The sequence below is a fragment of the Equus quagga genome, unplaced genomic scaffold (assembly GCF_021613505.1).
Source record: "Equus quagga isolate Etosha38 unplaced genomic scaffold, UCLA_HA_Equagga_1.0 203_RagTag, whole genome shotgun sequence".
Classification (NCBI taxonomy): domain Eukaryota; kingdom Metazoa; phylum Chordata; class Mammalia; order Perissodactyla; family Equidae; genus Equus; species Equus quagga.
This window is the reverse complement of record NW_025798627.1, coordinates 119,049-137,981: the sequence shown is the minus strand read 5'-3', so window position 1 is coordinate 137,981 and position 18,933 is coordinate 119,049. Positions and strand designations below refer to the sequence as shown.

The following is an 18,933-nucleotide window of genomic DNA, read 5'->3' as shown; positions in this document are numbered from 1 at the left end:
AAACCTCAACAAGTGAGATTTTTGACACCTCCCTGGAAGGCTAATATCATGAATGCTACTAAGAAAAAATATTTTCCAGCCTTATCTTAATAAAATAAGAAAAACTCAGAAACATCCCTCATAAGCTTAGTACTAGAATCCCAGTCTTGGGTATCTTTAAGACTAGAATTCAGGAATGGTACACTGTGTGGTTTTGGTCCTGCTCTGCAACTGATTGTGGTGGACGACACTTCTTTGAGCCCTGCACATTTGCTCACGTCCACAATTGGAATGAAAAATCTGTTAGTAAAGGTTAAGTTATTATCAGTAGAAAAATGTTCTCAGTGTATCAGTCAGAACTCTTTTGGTTTCAAGTGACAGAAACTCAAGTCACGCTAGTTAAAGACAAAAGAGACTTTATTGTCTGATGTACATGAAAATTTCAGGAGATTCCTTTAGGCAAATTTGGTTCAAAGCCCAAATTATATTATCAGGATTCAGTTTCTGTCTTCCTCTTCCTCCCTCACTCCCTCTCTCCCTCCTTTCCTCTCTCACTGGCTCCCACAGTCTCCTGGTTCTGCTTATTCTTGTTCATACTCTCTCCATGTAGCAGCAAAGATGATCCTCTGGCAGCTCCAGGCTCACATAATCTTAGCACCTGTGGTCTGAGAGAGGGCTTTGTCTCCAACAGTTCTAACAAAGACAAAGGGCTAATTCCCATTGGCTGGGTTGGGTCATATATCTGTTCCTAAACCAGTACTGTGGCTAGAGGGACAGTCTCCCCGCTAGCCAGACTGGAGTCACATGCCTACCACAGAGTTAGCAGTGAGGTGAGCCCCCCCTGAACTCCATGAATGAGAATTAAAGAGCTATGGTTCCCCAGAGGAAAGTCAAGGTGCTAAAGTGGAAAACTACAGGATAAAGAAAATGCATATCCACAATGCCAGGTTCACATAACATCTTCCCTGTATTTCATTGGCCTCCTACAATTTTAGTATTTGATCACATCTTGTGCATATTTTTCCTATTCCAAGCCTTTCCCTGACACTGATGTGCTTCTTAGCTGGATGTAGAGTTATGTAAAACTAGGGGTTACACTGAACACTAACCTAATCTAAAATTCTTGAATGTTAAACCATCTGGCACATAAAAGATCCCAAGGGTGCCAAAGACACCGGGGACTTGAAAGAAAACCATCCCTTCAGTTATCATTCAGTGAGGGAATCATTTACCCTCCACCCAGTCACGGCATCTCAACCTTAGTGGATCTCTTCTCTGATCAGATTATAACCCAACTAATTGTTCAAAGCAAACTCCAAGAATATGTTTGAAAGTACTCAAAGTAAAGATGCTATACAAATGAAAGCTGTGACTATCATTATTATTATTGACTTTTAAATTTTATGGTTATATGATTTTCACTCTACCCCTAAGTTACCCTAATATGTAACCACACTCAACTTCCAGGCCTGTTCTCTAGAGCCAGAGTCAGCAAACTTTATCTGTAAAGAGCCAGCTAGTAAACGTTGTAAACTTTACGGGCTGTATGGTCTCTATGCAACTACTCAGCTCTGCTGTTGTGGTGCCAAAGCAGGCGGAGAGGATGCAGAAAGGCAGGGGGCCAGATTTAGCCCGTGGGGGTCATGGTGTAATGCCTCTGTCTGGAGGCATTAGTTAGCTGCTCAGAGAAGACCACTCTGTCTTACCCTTTTATGCAGCATTTTAGAATAAACTCTTCCTCTGAGGCCTCTGTATGGTCCCTTCCATCGAGTGTCTCACACACTAACTGACAAAGTGTAGCGATGACCTCAAATTACCTCTCTCTTCCAGCTGCTCTGAGTACTTTTATTTTTTATTTTATTTCCTTAGTAAAATGAGCATCACATGGGTCATAAGACTTCTTGAGATTTATAACAGATTCTTTGAGTGTTTTATTCCTCAAGAGCTGAAAGCATGGAGCCAGGAAAGTCAGCACCCAGGGAAGCTGTGTGTCTTTTTTCTGCTTGTCATTCGCATTGTTTTAAACTGATGGTAAGGATCACTTCTGAATGAGCTCTGCTCAGCCATACTTCTGTGTGAAAGTCAAAGTGGCCCTTTTCCTCTATACCGATGAAGAAGAAATTTAGGTCAACCATTTCTGTAAGCTATTGCTACAAAATGAGTAACCACCACCATTTGTTTTCTGATCTAATCCTTAATAAAAATGATCCCAAAATAATTACGTAAATGTTAACTTAAAAATAAAACCAAAGTATTTTTTAATCAACTATTTACATGCATTTCGGCCAAACGAAAAACTTTGCCTCCGTTGTAAATAAGCCTGCAGCCCAGCCAACATGGTGATATACTTGAATTAAGCCTCCTTCTCGTTTTCTGAGGGGGGAGAAAAGGATGAATTTTAGGGAATGTGTTGCTCTTGAAAAATAGCAGATCACAGAATTGAAGAAGGCAGCTTAAATGTTTTAAAAAAAATGAAGTTTTCCTATTGATGGCAAAATCATGAATTCTAGACATTAGAGGGAATTTTGAATGCAACACCATTCATTTAATGCATTTGCAACCCCAGTATTACATTCTAAGGCATATCTAGATTTGGAGGATGGAGGATGTGAGACAAGGCCTATGTAGGATTCCAGAAAGAGTGCTGGTGCTGAGACAGGTGTTAACTCATCTGGTGCGTGAGCAACATTGCACTTCCAGTTCTTCTCCTCTCCTCACTTCTGGCCGCCCAGTGCTTGCACCAAAGCATTCGAGAGACATTGTATATAGTTTAGAAATGTGAAATAACAAGGTCTTTAGTTAGCCAAAGTGAGTTCATTCAGGAACAGCAGAGGAATTGCAATTTGGGGCAAGCAAACTATAGTGAGCCATAGGCAAGTCTGAGGACAAAGGCAAGGTCTTAGGAGAAAGTGGAGGCACCCTCCCTTCATGGCTTCCCTACTGCATTTTGATTTAGGTTTTCTTCATTTTCACATTTTCCCATTTTGATCAAGACCTTTCCTTGAAAGTGGTGCTGATCAAGAGTCGGGTCATCCAGTTTTAATGGAATTATGTTTCTCCTCTGGGCACCTCGGAGGGACCTTTCCTAGATGGCATGTCCCATGTTGGAAGGAAAGCACATAGTGGTCAGGAACCATTTGAGGTCTCATTTGAGTAACAAGGGAGGTAGAAGCGGGGAACTGTCAGGCATTTTCACTCTTGAGATCATATCTTGTCATCTCAAAGTGTTGAGCCAACATCGTTCTATTTGGTGCATCATTTCTGCAGAGGTTTGACAGGCAACAGGGACAAAGTTTAAAAATAATTATGCAAAGCAAGAATTAAAAGTAATATGACAAATCCAGTTTGTATGCTGGTTCTAAGCCATGACTTTAGGCCTGAAGGTAACCAACTGAATAAATCAAAGGACCATGGAGAGTCAGGGGAAATTTGCTGTAACCAGTGAGCTTGTTCCCTGATCTTAGGTAATTGGGTTTCTACTTCTCCACAGGCATTTATCCATGTGCAGCAGGTGGTATTTGCTATCTCACAAATGCCTCCTTGTTCAGCAAGTAGGTCATGAAGGACTATGTGATTGTCTAAAACTACTTTAGCCAATGAGTCAAGTGGTCATTGTTGGGCTGCTGTTGCTTTCGCTGTGGGATTGGCTAGCTCTCCTAATGTTAGGGAGAGATTTCTGATCATATGCTCATTGGCACTTACTCTGAACCAAGGGAGAAAGGCTCTCCTTATGGAGGCAAACCCAGAGTCTCGTATGCCCCTGGGTAGTTCCCGTTTAAGACACTTGTGAAGTTTTACTGGGAAGACCAATAGGAAGCTTCAGATTTATTATGGATATTAATGTTACCCATTCCATAAACATTGGCCTCCCATTCACCAGCTGTCCAAACATTCATAAGCCCATTGAGAGTTCCATTTGCCACAGACAAAGATAAAGCCAGGTGGTACACATAAGACTCCTGCTAGGGTTTGATTAATAATAGTGTTTTGTCAATTGCCCCTTTCGAGCCAAGAGTCAGTGGTGTTTAGGGAATATTGGGGAAGAAGCCATCCTGTGGACTTTGTCCCCAAAGGCTGCACAGAGAAGGGTTATTTTGTTACAGCAAGTGGACTTAAGATCATAGTAGAGGGTCACCGCTGTCATGGACAGATCAGGGTTTCTGGTGGCAAATCCAGCAATGAGAAAGGTTTCTCCCTTTGGCAATGGATTGGGAAATATGGGTAAAAGCATTATCTTCCCCAAAACAGAGGGGGAGAAAATAAGGCGAGGAGTAACAGTGGGGGAAAGATATACAGGCCCGGTCCAGCCATCGTGGGAAGGCTGTCTCCATCAGCTGTCGTCTGCTTCAACTCCTGGAAATCTGTCCTTTTAGATCACTAGTCAGCGAGCAGGTCCAGTCAGGGTTTGCTGCTTTCCTTAGACAGCACACATGGATCCAAGAGTCTATTTCTTGGAGTTTAGTGGCACAAGGGTTAGTTAACAATAACAAATAGGGGCCTTTCCAATGGGGTTGAAGAGAGTCTTTCTGGAGATGTCTTTTCCAACAGACAAAATCTCCAGGTAGTAAGGTGTGACGTTCAAGGTCTTCATCTCCTGGGAATGTGCTGTGGAAAGACTGTTCCACTAATGTATGGTTGCTCTCAATGGATGCAATTAGACCTTTACAATATTGAGGTATAGCTCCTTTTATCAGTTGTGAATCAAAAGAGGCAGGAGCCAACTGCATCGGGCGCCCAGTAATTACTTCAAAGGCTGAGAGTTGGTGGGTTCCAAAGGTTCAGAAGGACCAATGGCAATGCTTTGGGCTAGGGTATTTGAAAGGTCTCTACAAACTTTGCTGACTGGGTTTTGATGATGCCATTGGTAATTCAACTAGTCCTGAAAACTGGGAATGATAAATGCAATGGAAATTGCTGTAGAACTGGCCAGACGGCATGGGCATCACCACTTTGGACATAAGGATATGCCCTCTTCACTCCTGTTGAAAGGGCACTAAACAGTTTTGACTCAATATCTTTTTTCTTGACTTGTTGAGGTTTACTAGAGACCCCCACTATTTGAATTGTTTTAGTACTCTGAGGCTGGGGCTGTTTAATGGTAGTGGGGTTGAGCAATGAGAGTGTAGCTCCAGTATCAATTAGGACAGATAAAACTTCATTCCTAATTTGGAGAATTGCTTCTCCAGCCAGTTTAGAGGAAGGGTTGGGAAGAGCCCCTGTGATTCCCCAGAATCCCATCATTAAGAAGTGGGAGGACATTAGAAAGATTGGGTGGGGGAATTTTAGTTTATAGCAGTCTTTTTCCCAATGTCCTGGCTTCTTACAATAATGAAGGGGCTTTGCTTAGGGGCTGCCATCTGTTGAGGTTGGAGATTAAGAATTTTAACGGTCTTTTCTTGGTAGAATCATCTAGGGTGTGGGCTAATTGGTTTGCCAAATAAACTAAGTCTGGAGTGGACATAGTTTCCATTCTATTCTGGTTCTCTTACCCAAGAGAGAAAAGTCCTAGTTTAGCGCATTAACGAACGTAGAGTTGAAGGCTACCTAAGTAGACGCGACATCCATAGGGAGACCAGAATTTTCCTTAAAAACAATTTGGAGTCATACACAGGTTCACTGGGTTTCTGGGTGGAAGCTTGAGTCTTATTCTAATCAGCAGCCCTAGGGATTGCGCACTGGGTCATATAACACGACGGGGTTGGTTATGTGCAGGGGGTGGTCTCTCATGTGCAGTTCTTGAGATTTGTTAGGATGATCCCAATTAGCTGTTTTCACCCAATACTGGGTTTGGCCTCTGCCAACGAGCATGTGAAGTAGCTGGTATAAATCTGAGACTCTGTTTAAGTCTGGATGACTATTAAATTCCTTGGTAAATCTGTGAGGATCTTCAGTAACTCTAGGAAAATCTTCAGGCAATGGCTCCCAGTTTGCCTTGGTCCAGGGGACGTAGGAAATTAGGGGCGTAGCATTAGGATCCTCAGAGGCTCTGATTTTAAAGGGGCAGGTTCTACCGGCTTCAGATGAGGAGGAAGGAGAGAGGTTCAGGGAGAGAGCTGGAATGAGGGGGTGGAGGTACCAAGGAGGTGAGGTAGGCGCAGTGGGGGAGAGGAAGTTGGTGCGGGGTGAAGCAGGTCAGGAGGCCTCCGATGTTATCTTGTTCCAGTTGTTTATTCGCCTCGGACCATTCAGAAATGGTATTTTGTAAAGAGGCAGTTGCAGAGTCCTGAATACGCTTGGAAGCCTCAACATACCAATTGAAGTAGGCGTCCATTCAGTTTGTTTTATTTTAGAGCCGAGGTCTTCCGGTTTAGTTCTGAGAAAAACAAATTTGGGGAGATCGAAGGTACCCCATAATGGCCATTGAAGTTCTAAATGATCTTTGGTTGGATCGGTCCATTTAATTAAAAATACTCATGAGGAGGGACTTTGTTCTGAAACATAAAACTGGCTGGGGTCCCGGGAGGAGCCCCATCCGGAGAGTGTTTAGAGGATTGGGATTCCATAATCTCAATTTAGAAGTTCAGAAAAACAAAGGAGTGCTCACTGAAAGGATGATGCCTTCAAGAAGAGGGATCCCGCTACAGTCGGAGAGCTGGACCAGAAGGAAGAATTTGGAATCTGAGAGGAGACTCACCCAAGGAAACGGAGGAGGACCGGGGGCCGGAGGGCACAGAGGGGCCAGGGGACTGCCCAGTCCTGGGGCCTTAGTTCCTCAAGAGTTCCTCTCCTTCAGGTCCCTTCATTGTCACCAGGAAATGTCGACCTTAAAAATGATGTAACAAGGTCTTTAGCTAGCCAAAATGATTTTTTGGGGGGAAATAGCAGAGGAATTACAATCAAGAAAAGCAAATAATGTTTATCGCTGGCAAGTCCGACCAGACCAAGGGAAGGCGAGCTCTCCTTAGGTCTGGGAGGAACCTGGGGGTTTGTGGCGGCTTGTCGTTGGCTGTGAGCACCGGCAGCTCTCGTCGCTGGTCAGAGGGAAGTCCTCTCCCTCCGGCTGGGTGTGTAATCTTGTGAGCGGTGTGGAGAGAGCCCCTCCCTTCATGCCTCCTGACTCCATTTTCACTTAGGTTTCCTGTGTTCAGTTCCACAGAACTACACAGAGACTCTCATTTGAGAAGTTCTCGGCATTCACTTTGCTAAATTCCCCCAAATTGCTGCTGGAATTCCTGAGGATGATGATTTTTCGAGGCTGGGAGGAGGCTCTCGTGCGCACTGCTCAGCCCCAAGGGAGCACTTCCTGGGTGGGATGCTGAGCACTGCCTGGGTGGGATGCTGAGCACTTCCTGGGTGCGATGCTGAGCACTGCCTGGGTGGGATGCTGAGCACTGCCTGGGTGGGATGGCCCGCGCTTATCCTTCCTGTCCAGCTGTGAGGAGTACTGGGTTCAACACAGTCACCAAAGAAAACCAGTCAGGAGCTCAATTAGGATATCAGAGTTCGCATCTAACCAAGACCCTGTGTCACACGGGGCTAAATGACCATGACACGGATCAGTCTCCTTTTCTTAGAAAGAATTGGGGATTTGAGAGGGGAACCCTGATGACACAGTGCTCTCACAATATGTCCTAACAGAAAATATATTGTGCAGCATGAGCATTGGTGTGAAGAGTCACATGAGGACCTCTGGTGAAACCGCGGGATTCTCTTCCCTGTGCCTGGCCCCCACCGTGACTGGACAGTAGTTGTCCTTCGGAATCATAGCTGCCAGATTCCCTCACTTTGTGTGCAGACTAGTCTAGCTTCTCATCACAAGTCTGTGTGTGTGCCTGTACCAGTTGATGGTAAAGGCTTAAAATGAGCAATAAAACATTAAACTCAAACAGCACTGAGGAAGGAGAGCAATACTTGATAGTTCTGCCATATGCTGGGGGAGACGGTATTTCAAAATAGAACTGTAAAGATTGTTTGGTACTGTTGTCGATTTCACATCTAATTAAAAGCATTCCTAAAGAGAGTGGAGGATGGTCGTGCGCCACGGGGGTAGGGTGTGTGCTGGGGGCTGGGGTGGGGTAACGGGGTTGCAGAGAATGGGGGCTGGAGGGGACAATATTTTTAGGCTGCTTGGGGTTCAGATAGGAAAGAGAAATCAGTCAGAGCAAGTGTTCTGTATAAAGGGCCAGAAACGTTCCTGTACCTCCTGTTTACTTTTCCCTGAGGCGGTGCCAGGTCCCACTCAAGCAGAGTTTGGAAGCAGGTCGGGAGTTTCCGCTCCTCTGACCCTAAGGACTCGCCCACTCCGCCCTTCTCTGCCCGCTTCCTCTCCATCTTGGGGTTTCCACCCTCACAGAGAAGACGGGACACCTCCCGCTACCCCTGCAGACCGGGGGCTGCCCACCGTGATGCCACTCAGGACAGGCAGGAACTCGTAGTGGGGTCCCGATCCCCGTTTCCTTCTTCTTTTTAACCACTGGAGCCCATTTTCGTGTCTCTGATAACCTCATCCTGTTTTCGTCCTCCCTCCCAAAGTGATATATTTGCATGTTAACAGATATAAACTGAGTCTGTTTGAGACTCTCTGCCAGCCAAAAGAATAACTCTAAAAGTGAGAAATTCAGGCTGTAGGAAAAGCTATTTTGAGATAAGTGTACCTTCTTCCGGCATCCCCCAGTCCCACTCAGGGGGGCCTCTCATCTGCCACTGGAGCCCTCTTGGTAGCCAAGCAAAACCAAACACAGACCAGCGGGGCAGTCAGCAGGGTGACCCGCACAGACCAGACATGGCCACTGTGACATCTAAACACTGTGCCCTTCTTCTGGGACATGCGTGAGCTTGAGGAGCCTCCCAAGTGGGAAACTGCATCTCACAACAGCCTGGGCAAGTCTGTCCCCTAGCCCAGTTTGCTGCTCCTTGGTGCCCAAATCCAGCCCTGGAACTACTTCAGTGTGAGTCCAGAGAAGACCCTCTTTCTTCAGCGGGGTTATCCCCTACCAGGATTCTTTCCTCATTATTTAGTTTTTCCCCTCACATTCCTCAGACTTTTAGCTGCTTTTTGTGTAATCCCTGGCTTTCCATCCAATGCCAAAAGCCTGCTTTCTCTGTGCTCTTTGGGTTTTTTATTTTTTCTCTTTGTGAATAACATTGCCTGAAAGATGATGCCTGGAAATTAACGTCTACTTCTCTCCATACCGAAGCGTGTGTGTGTACACTGTAGTTAAAAACCCATAGAGCCTTGTGTCATCTTTTGCCTAGGTGTCACCCCCCAGGAAGGCTGGAGTCACTGGTCTGAAGTGGACCCAGGAGTAGGTTTTCTTTACAGAACTCCAGTGATTCTTTTGTGACCCGTGGTTGAGAATCCCTGGCGGGGAGTCCTGCATAGGCAGCGCTGTGTCTGGGGCTGGAGCCCTGTCCTCAGTAGCATGAATTTGCCCCCAGGAGACATTGGCATGTCTGGGAGTATTTTTGTTTGTCACACTGCGGGGAGGGAGTGCTATTGGCATCTAGTGGGTAGAGACCAGACATGCGGTTAAATATCCTAGAACGCACAGGACCACCCCCCACCACACCCGTAACAAAGAAAGATGCGTCCCAAGATCTCAGGAGTGCTGAGGTGGCGAGAGGAAGAGTGCCCAGCCTTCTGCATGTCCTGCTGTCCCTCCGCGCCCTGAGGGAGGACTGAGACTCCTCCCTCTGCAGCTCCCCTGAGCATCTCCCTGCCCTTCCCCCACTGTCACCCTCCTGATCCACCACTGGAGACATGGCAGAGGAAATTTCCTTTCCAATCATTCACAGACGCAAAAACAACTATGTTGTCTTCTCTTTTCATGTAGTTGAAGTAGGAAAATTTTTTTCCATACTGCCTGAAACATAAACCTTCTAGCTACACATTTTAAAGGTCAAATTACATTTTTGTCTTAATACCAGAAAAACAGTTATATTGAAGTGTAGAAAATTGAGGGCTTTGCCTTTTTGTCTTTTTTTTTTTTTTCTGGTGAGGAAGATTGGCCCTGAGCTTACACTTGCTGCCAATCTTCCTCTCTTTTGTATGTGGGACTCCACCACATCATGGCTTAATGAGCAGTGTGTAGGTCCACACCTGGGATCCAAACCTGTGAACCCTGGGCCACAAAAGCAGAGCAAGTGAACTTAACCACTACACCACTGGGCCAGCCCCCTGTCTATTTTTCATTATAGAATTCAAGCCAGTCCTTAAGAGAAAATGGAAATATTAAGAACTGACATTTGTGGCTAATGACAAGCGGTCACTTCCATTAGCCATTCTGTCTCTACCTGAGCCTTTTTCTCATTCTGTAATGAACCCAGCTATCGCGATGGGACTGGGATCAGGATGAAGATGTGAGGCGTGTAAAGGTAAATACAGCAGGGAAATGGCCCACTAGGCATCTCTTTAGGGGATTCTCCTTTTTCTTTGGCCTCAGCCAGGCAGCAGGATTGCTTGGTGCTCCTGGACACACGTGGCATATGTCTGGCTGCTCTAACGCCGGCCACATCCTCAGGTGTCCCAGCACTTGTGCTATTTACACTGCATGACAGCAGAAGGCCTTTTTGCATTATCTTATGATGCAGTCGTGGTCAAGCAGATACTAGTGTGATCATTTAAATACCCTCTTAATGAGGAGAATCATCGGAATTGTGGCGCTATATAGACTTTTGGTGGTTAAATATAGGAAAAATATGTGTTAGGTAAACAGGTCCTGGAATCAGATCGGTGTCACAGAATAGATTCTGTGACAACAAGCAAACTTGGTTTTCAAGTTAAGTCACGTGGGAGATGTTGATATAAGCATGGGTAATGAGTAGCAACTCCATTTTAAAACCGTGTCGCGGAAACAGTCAGCATTCCTAGTGCACCCACGAGCGTCGAGGGCATGTGGAGCAGTGTGTTGTCCAGCAATAGAACAGTGCTTTTCTCTGCACCATTCAACAAGGGGTGTTTGTAATGGGATTACCAGTAGGAGAGCTGACGTAGGAACCTTTTCAGCCACTTGGCGTTGTTACGTAATAATTTTACAAAGCCTTAATAATTTTATTATTAATTAAAATTTGTATTTTACATAGCCTCCCTATGTAAAATATCAGCAATGAGGTAAATGATTACTAGATTTTGTCACTCCTTAGACTAAACATGCAATGAAGATAAGAGTTTGGGCTGTATTTTTTATGGTTTTTGAAAGAAATTTAATAAAAGGTCTCTATGTCTTTCTGCTCTGAAATGAATACAAGCTCCCATCGATGAAAACCTGTCCCAACAAGGCTTTGTGACACACTCCCTTTCTGACAACTCCCCTTCCTGCTCCTGGTTTTCCTAAGTGCCCACCTGATGCTCTGGTTTCTCTTCGGATCGTGTAAGATCTCTTGCCTTTTACCAGGTGCCCGCCTGCCTGTGACTTGTATAAAGCACTACACAACAGAAATTAAACAAACCTGCTCCTTCTCCCACACCCAGAATTCGAGGTTGTGCCAGCATATGGAAAGAACACACAGTATGGAGATGAACATACGCCTGCAAAGGATGTTAAGAGGCACTGACAGAAGAGGCTAATAAATATATTTATGCCTCAAGAGAGTCATGTGTATGGTTTCTGTTGCTGTCCTAGCTGACAGATTGCCCAAAAGGACCCTTTTCCTTATTCTGCCCAGTCCAGTAACAGAAAGCAGCTCCAGGCTCCCTTCTGAAATGGTGAGAGGGCAGCTGCCACATACCGTGGAGGGACTCAAGGTTCCCGTGACTTTGTCACTGAGCCGAGTCCCTGTGGTGCCGTGAATTTCTGGTCTTGCCTCGCTTGTGCGTATGTGTCCTTCTGAATGGGGGTAGCTCGCTCTGTGGAGGTGAGAGCTTCTCTTTTCGTATTTTCTTTCCTCCCCGAGGTTTCCCTCTGCATTAGGTGTTTCCCCAGGGCCACTGCGAGGACTGAGTGAATCAGTCAGCAGGAAGGAAGAGCAGCTTGATAAACGCAGAAGTGCAGACTGGCCTTTCCAGTTTGGGTGCAGTCCCTGCAAAACAGCATCAACACGCCTTGCGTTAAGGGCCTTTCCGAGCCCCGTGTGTGACTGCCTCCTCGCGTAATGTCATGCATGGTGGTGGGTGCACACTCAGCATTGGAAGCCAGCTCTCCTTTCACTGCAGCCTTCTCTGCGGAATGACAGACCCACAAGAGGAGCTGGAGGACAAGAAGGTGATTCTGATTCCAGCTTAAAATCCGAAAAGATTTCTGAATCTTTTCAGCAAGTGAAGGCTACCAATCAAAACAGCTTGGTAACACGCTCCTGAAGAGGAAGTGTCAGTTTTCATCAGAGAATAGAAATATGAAAGGGAATTAAGCAAATTATTCTGTCTATACAATCCCAGAGGGAGAGTATGTATTATTTTTGTTTTTTTTTTTAATTTACAGTATAATATACATTCACTGGGAAAATAAGACAAATTTGTTATTATGTATTAGTATAAATGTAAAATACATTATAATTTTTAAAGCGAGGCATCTCAGATCACAATTTCAGAATGGATCTGGGGGGTTATTTCTGTTTATTGGACTGGGGCAGAGTGTGACCGTGTGGTCTCCTAGAGCGAGACCGAGGAGTCACTCTGGGCAATTTGTCAGCCAGGACAGCAAGAAACCGTAGAAAAGCCTGACCCTGAAGTTAACGTAACAGAATTCTGCGTGTGTATGTTACATTATTCTTCCAGTGACTGTACACCTTCGGATCTTAGTAGGCCATATTCTAACAAAAGTCACATTTTCCAGGCTTTGTTAACCACTTCATTGGGAGGCATGTGGAGTAGAGTTAGACAGAACAGGATTTCAGTCTCATCTCCACATATTCCAGCCCTGCAGGTGGTTGAGGTTCTTAACTTCTACTCAGCTACAAAATGGGGCGCTGCTGTCACTTTCTACGGGTTTTGTGAAGATTCATGTACCAGACCTGCATTTCTCAGATCATTCTAGAAAATCTCTAGCCGGACGCGCGATAGAAGTTCAAGCTAGGCTGGCTCTCCTCCCCTCCAGAGAAGCATTTAGTTAATTTCTTTTCCTCTGTACCAAGACACGGTGAAGAGGTGCCCTCCTCCCTCTTCCTGCTTCCACAGCATGCAGCAGCTTCCAGCTGTGTGCTGTGGATGTTGCATGCCAGCTTTTTACTGTTTGCTGGTTGGTGAAGAGAAAAGTGAGGCAAAGGGACCTCGATTCTCAATGGCCACAGCTGCCACCAAATCAGCCCTCCTTCTCCTTTCGTGTCTTGTCACGCCTTCTCCCTGCCTTCTCTTCTCCTTTCTTCATCCGTCTGTCCAAGAGACAGGTGAATGTGTGACAGGCCAGTGCTCCTCAAACTTTGGAATGCACCGGGAGCATCTGGGCCCCAGTCCCAGAGGTGCTGATTCGCTGGGTGTGGGGTGGGGCCCAGGAATCTGCATTTAATGAGTACAGTGGGTACCAACGTAAGTGGGCTGAGGTCCACACTTGAAGAAGCACTGCTGAAAATACTGAGGGATAACAGATGATCTCTTTCCTAAAAACGCCCAAGGTGTGGTGGGAGCAGACAGAAGTAATGCACTATGGCAAACAGTGTAATGGAGCTGTGTGTGGCGAGGGGACGGGAAATCCACACTGGCTGGCTAGTGGGGAAAGGGTCCATCACAGAGGTGACATGTAAGCTGGCTCTTGAAGGAAGATTAGGAATTTGCGAGACTGAGAAGGAAGAAAGAGGATTCCATGCAGAAGGAACGACACGAGGAACCAGAAGCGAGAGAGACCACAGTGCACTCAGGGAGGAGTATGTTCCCGGGGTCTCACTCCGTCAATAAAGGAATTTTGAGCACAGGCCTCTCACGCCGGAAACTGTATTTATAAATCATATGTGTGTACTACTGTTCATCTGTGTACTAAGATTAGGAAAGTCTACTTTTGAGAATATAAAGTAAGTACGTAGAGTTTACTGTTTCCTTTGTGCCCCACTTGGGAGGCCAGTGGGCTAGGGCAGGTCCCGAAGACAAGGGGCAGCAGGTGAGACAGACGCCAGGTGGTGAGAGCCTACGGCCTGACCCGAGAAGTGCACATTCCCCCGTCCCCTTTCACGTGTGAGCCAAGGAAATCAGGAGGCCAGAGCAGTGAGGGCTCGGCTGGGCTGCCTCGCTACCATGGGTTGCATGTGGGCCAGCATTTCTTTGACTGCTGGTGCCACATCAGTCTCTTCTAGTTTCTGTTCCTAAGTTACTCATGTTCAAGAAGCATGAGTTCTGCTTAGATGCCCCCCCAAACTGGAAAGAAATGCAACAGTGTTCAGAGTGGTTGGCTCTGTTTGAGGTATGAGATAAAGAGAGATTTCGCCTTATTTTGAAATTTGTTTTATTTTATCCTGCTTTCTATATTTTCCAGCTTTTTTTAAATGAGCATGTAAAATGCAGTAAAAATGTGAAGAAGAATGTTAACAGTTCCTTAAATGGTCCTCTTGTGCTGTAAGATAATTAACATTCACAGATAGAAGTTTACTTTCTTTTCCACAGATGTAGTTTTTTGTTTGTTCATTTTTTTAAAAGGGAGTGGTGGTAATTCATATCATTTTTATAGCTATAGAAACTGAAATACAGGTACTTTCCCTGAAAAGTCATCTCTGTGGAAAGAAACAAAACTAAGAAGTAATTAGCAACGATAAGAAATTATATTATTAAGCTAAATCATATGTAAAATTCTAAATGGACGTATATGAGGAATACAAATTTTTTTGTTGAACATGGGATGTTGTGGGATTTGTAGAATTTACAGGATTTTGTGAGTCCGATGTCATTTTAAAAATTCCAAGAAGAAAAAGGAATCCCTGTGTTTATTTTTCAGTTACCTGTGTCCTTTGTGAGGAACTGCAGGATTGCATGAGAGTTGGGCGCTAGTCCTTATGCTAAATCTGCGCGTCTCATGCCAGAAACGCACCTCAGACAGTGATGAGATATTCATGAACTGTGCTTTAAATCACTGTAAGGTTCCAATATAAGATAGGCAGACGAAAAGATATTAACGTTAACAGATTATATGACCTCTGATGAAAGAAGTAGAAACCAGGCACCTCAGCGTGCTGGGTGGACGGAAGGCAGCCTCGCGTTCACCCACAGCAGAGGGGCTGTAACGCTCCCGTCTCTGTGGAGTGTGCTCCCTCTTAGAGGCACCGCGACTTCATTTCCCTGATAGTCAGGATCTCCAGGCAGCCTTTTTTTTTTTTAAAGATTGGCACCTGAGGTAACAACTGTTGCCAATCTTCTTTTTTTCTCTTTTTTCTCTTTTTTTCCCAATCTTCTTCTTTTTCTTTTTTTCTGCTTTTTTATCCCCAAATCCCCCCAGTACATAGTTGTATATTTTAGTTGTGGGTCTTTCTAGTTGTGGCATGTGGGACGCTGCCTCAGCATGGCCTAATGAGTGGTGCCATGTCCGCGCCCAGGATCTGAACCCTGGGCCGCTGAGTCGGAGCGCGCGAACTTAACCACTTGGCCACCACTGGGCCGGCCACACCAGGCAGCTTTTCAAAGGGTCGTGTCCCCACCCCAGTCTGCATACTGCAGACACATATGCTGGGTTTTGTATGTTTACCAAATAACACTGTGGATATCAAGAAATCTTTAGAAAGATCCATTTGAAACCACTGCTGCATTCAGAAAAAAAAATTCCAATTATGAAAAGAATGCAGATTGTTGTAAAATCTAAATGCAAAAATGTACAGAGTAGAAGGTGACAGACCCAGGAATTGTAGCAAAAAACTAAATAAATAAACATAGCCAACTACTTGACACTGAGCCTGGCATTGACCTGGCAATGGTGGAAGTGGAGCAGGTAGGAGAGACTTTTCTGATGGACTTAGGACTGGATCCCATGGGGAGTGAAGGAAAAGGAGCCCTGGAGCCTGGGCATGGTGGTACCAGTCCCAGCAGACAGGGTGGAGGAGAGGGGCAGGCTGGGGAAGCTGGGAGGAAAAGTAATCTTCCCTCTACCCTTCTGAACTCTTAGGTGAGACCCCTGTAATAAAAGGCAGGTTAAAAGAGAAAACCAAACGGAAGTTTATTAACACGTATACCGCAGGTCCACATGGGAGGGGCCCAGTGAACAGTAGGGACTCCCGAGGCGGCTTAGAATTCAGGACTAAATACCATCTTCATAGGGAAAGGAGAGAGGATGCAGGCCCTTAGAGGAGAGAGAATGACTTTTAGGAGAGATGAACAAGCCCTGAGAAGAAAAGACAGGAATGACAGTTTGTGACAAAGCGTGCCTGGCTGTGTGTCAACAGGGAGTCTCCCATCCTGTGACCATTCAGCAGTCTTCCCTGTTGATGAGACTCCCGGGGAGGGAGCGATGACGAGGGAGCTGCTTTCGGAGGCTCTGCCTTTAGGCAGCGGAGGGGAGTTGAGAGCAAGATCTCCCTGCGTCTGCTGTTCCCAGGCGCCCACACTCACAGTGATCAATGTGCCAGAGTGCCATGTTTGAGATGCATATTCTGCTCCCCTTAGGGCAGCAGAACAGTGAAAGGAGTGGCAGTTAGCAATACACACAAGCATGGGTACCATTTGTTGGCACCTGTCTTACGTGTTAGAGCGTCCAGTCCTCCTGGCCCTAAGAATAGACCCCACACTCAGTCTTGCTGCATTTGTGCCTGTCAGGCCAGGGACAGCAGCTTTGTTGACAGGAGCAGTAGTTGGGAAATGGGTAAGCTGAAACTCCTGACTAGTTTTGCCTTGGGCCCAAGAATTCCTGGTAATACTTGGGGAGCTGGACTGGAAATGGTCCCCATGATCACAGTACAGTACGCCTTAAGTGTTTATTAAAGGGACTTTTACTGCCCTCCACCTGCTGGGCGAAATCCTCTCACCCAGGGGAAGGGACGCGGAGGCCTGAACTCAGGGCAGCACAGGCGGCCTCTGCCATCAGTGCTAGCCGCCCAGCTCAAGGCCCAGGTAGTGGCCACTGGGTGCTGCCAGGCTGCCAGGAGCTCCGCTGGCATTCCTCTGGGCATTCATGGTTCTTACTCCTGCTGAGTAGTAAGGAGCAGAGCCCACGGTGGGGAGAAGGTTTTTACATTACTCTTTCTCTTTAGGGAAGGAGAGAGAAATGCTTCATCCGGGAAGCTTGGCTTTGCAGCTTACCCCTCGTTGGCCTGCTTTATGCTATTTGGTACAGGCCCCAGAGGCTGACACATCCCCTTAGCATTCTTTAGGATCCTTTCTCCCCAGCACTTTCCACAGTCCCTTTCTCTCTGATGGGGCTGGGGGCAGGAGGCTGCCCTTCATCGTGCTCGTCCTGCCCTGCCAGCCCTGGCTCCTCCCGAGGCTCCCTGCCTGCTTTGTCCTGCTCGGCAGCCAAGGAGTTGAGAAAGCTCCGGACTGAAGCACTTCACTCACAAGAAGTCCGGAAAGCACGACTGTGTGGGATCATCCCGGGCACCTTCTCTCGCTGCGGCCTCCCCAAGGCAGACTTCCGGGGATGAAAGTGGCCTGGTTCTAAGGCTTTGACTGACTCTGGCTGCTGTTGCAGATTGATTTCTTTAAATTCCCTTTGAAATTCTGCTTTCCCTCCTCAGTATCCACCAGCAGGCTCTGCTCTCCAGGTTATCAATGGCTGCCAGTCCTGCGGCTGCTCCCTGTCGCGGCATCTTTATTTGTGAAGAACAGTGGCCCTGACGTGGCTCATCGAGCCTCCCGACGAAGCCGAGTTGTCGCCCCGTGTCTTAGTCCCCAAATTTAAAGACGAGTCTTTCACGGGGCAGAAAATGATGACTCTGTCCCTACTAAAGTGCCTTTCTGATTCTTTTTATTGTTGTTGTTATTAGTCCTCCATAGAAAGGAGTCAAGACAGTGGAAACATTTTTATAAAATGACGCTTTATCTCTGTGATTAACTGTATAGTAAACCATAAAGGCCTTGCCGTGGTAATCTCCTTCTCCCTACACCTTATTGCTTTAATAATAAAAGCTTTTTTATGGCAACAGAATAAAATTTTACTATCCAGGCAGTTTCGATAAAATGAGAAGATGTGTTTTTGGAGGGATAAAGGGCGCGTCCGAAACATGGGCGGTCAGCACGGCTTCTGTGTGAGTTCGCTGTGTGTAGACCGTGTTCCACGTGTCTTAAGTCCGGCGCCCTCCGGAGGACTCGAGCCAACCTCCTAGAGAACTTTTTAGGGTCAGGGAGAATCCAATTAAGGAGTTCTCTATTTCTGTCAGGCACTATTGAAAGGCAAAAATGTCTAAAACCTAGATTTGCAGGTGATTCGTGCGAGAAAGCACAAATTTCAGTAACTTATCATCACCCTACTTTGCAAACAGAATCAACTACCTGTTTAGATTCTAAGCCAAACCCTGTGTGGTTTGGTGAATATCTTTACACTTTTATTTATAAGCTCGTGTCTCAAATGATTAGAATCTATCAGTGACAAGAATTATCCAAATTTTTTCATAAGCATGATTTATATGCGAGCAGTACCATATACCAATGAAGAAGCTTCGTTATTGTTATGCCGTAGAAAATGACTCTGTTGCCTTCCCTTACATTCATCACTGTCAAGCCGTTTTTGTTGAGCAACCCCTGATAGTCTAAGATCATAAAGTTGAACAGAAGGTTTTAAAACTCAGTCAGAGCTTCCCTGAAGAGCTGACGGTTAAGCAGAGGCCTGAAGAAGACTCGCAGTTAACGAGATGAAGAAAGACAGGGCTGGGGAGGAGGGGAGGGTATGTGCCAGGGCCCTGTGGTGAGGAGAGAGCACAGCTCATACGTTCTGGGGTGTCGTGAAGCTTAGGCAAGATCATTCCAGTAAGGCACAGGTCTCTACCCAAGGTGCCTAGCACAAAATGAGCACTCAGGATGTGTTAGATGTGATAAGCTCCCGTTTTGAGGGAACTTAGGGCTGATATCTGTCTACATAATTGTACCTTGAAAGCAGGCAGGCGACCTTTCTGCTTTCCCAGTGGGAATGTGGTCTGTGACACTGATTCTTTCTGTGACTTGTCAACTCTCTGAGGTCG

General features: G+C 46.0%; 1 protein-coding gene across 9 annotated transcripts in view; it reads left to right on the top strand.

Moving 5' to 3' along the window:
* Positions 1-18,933, top strand: part of LOC124233484 (SPATS2-like protein) — a 165,566-nt gene that overhangs the window by 126,729 nt on the left and 19,904 nt on the right. The gene's annotated exons all lie outside the window — the stretch shown is intronic.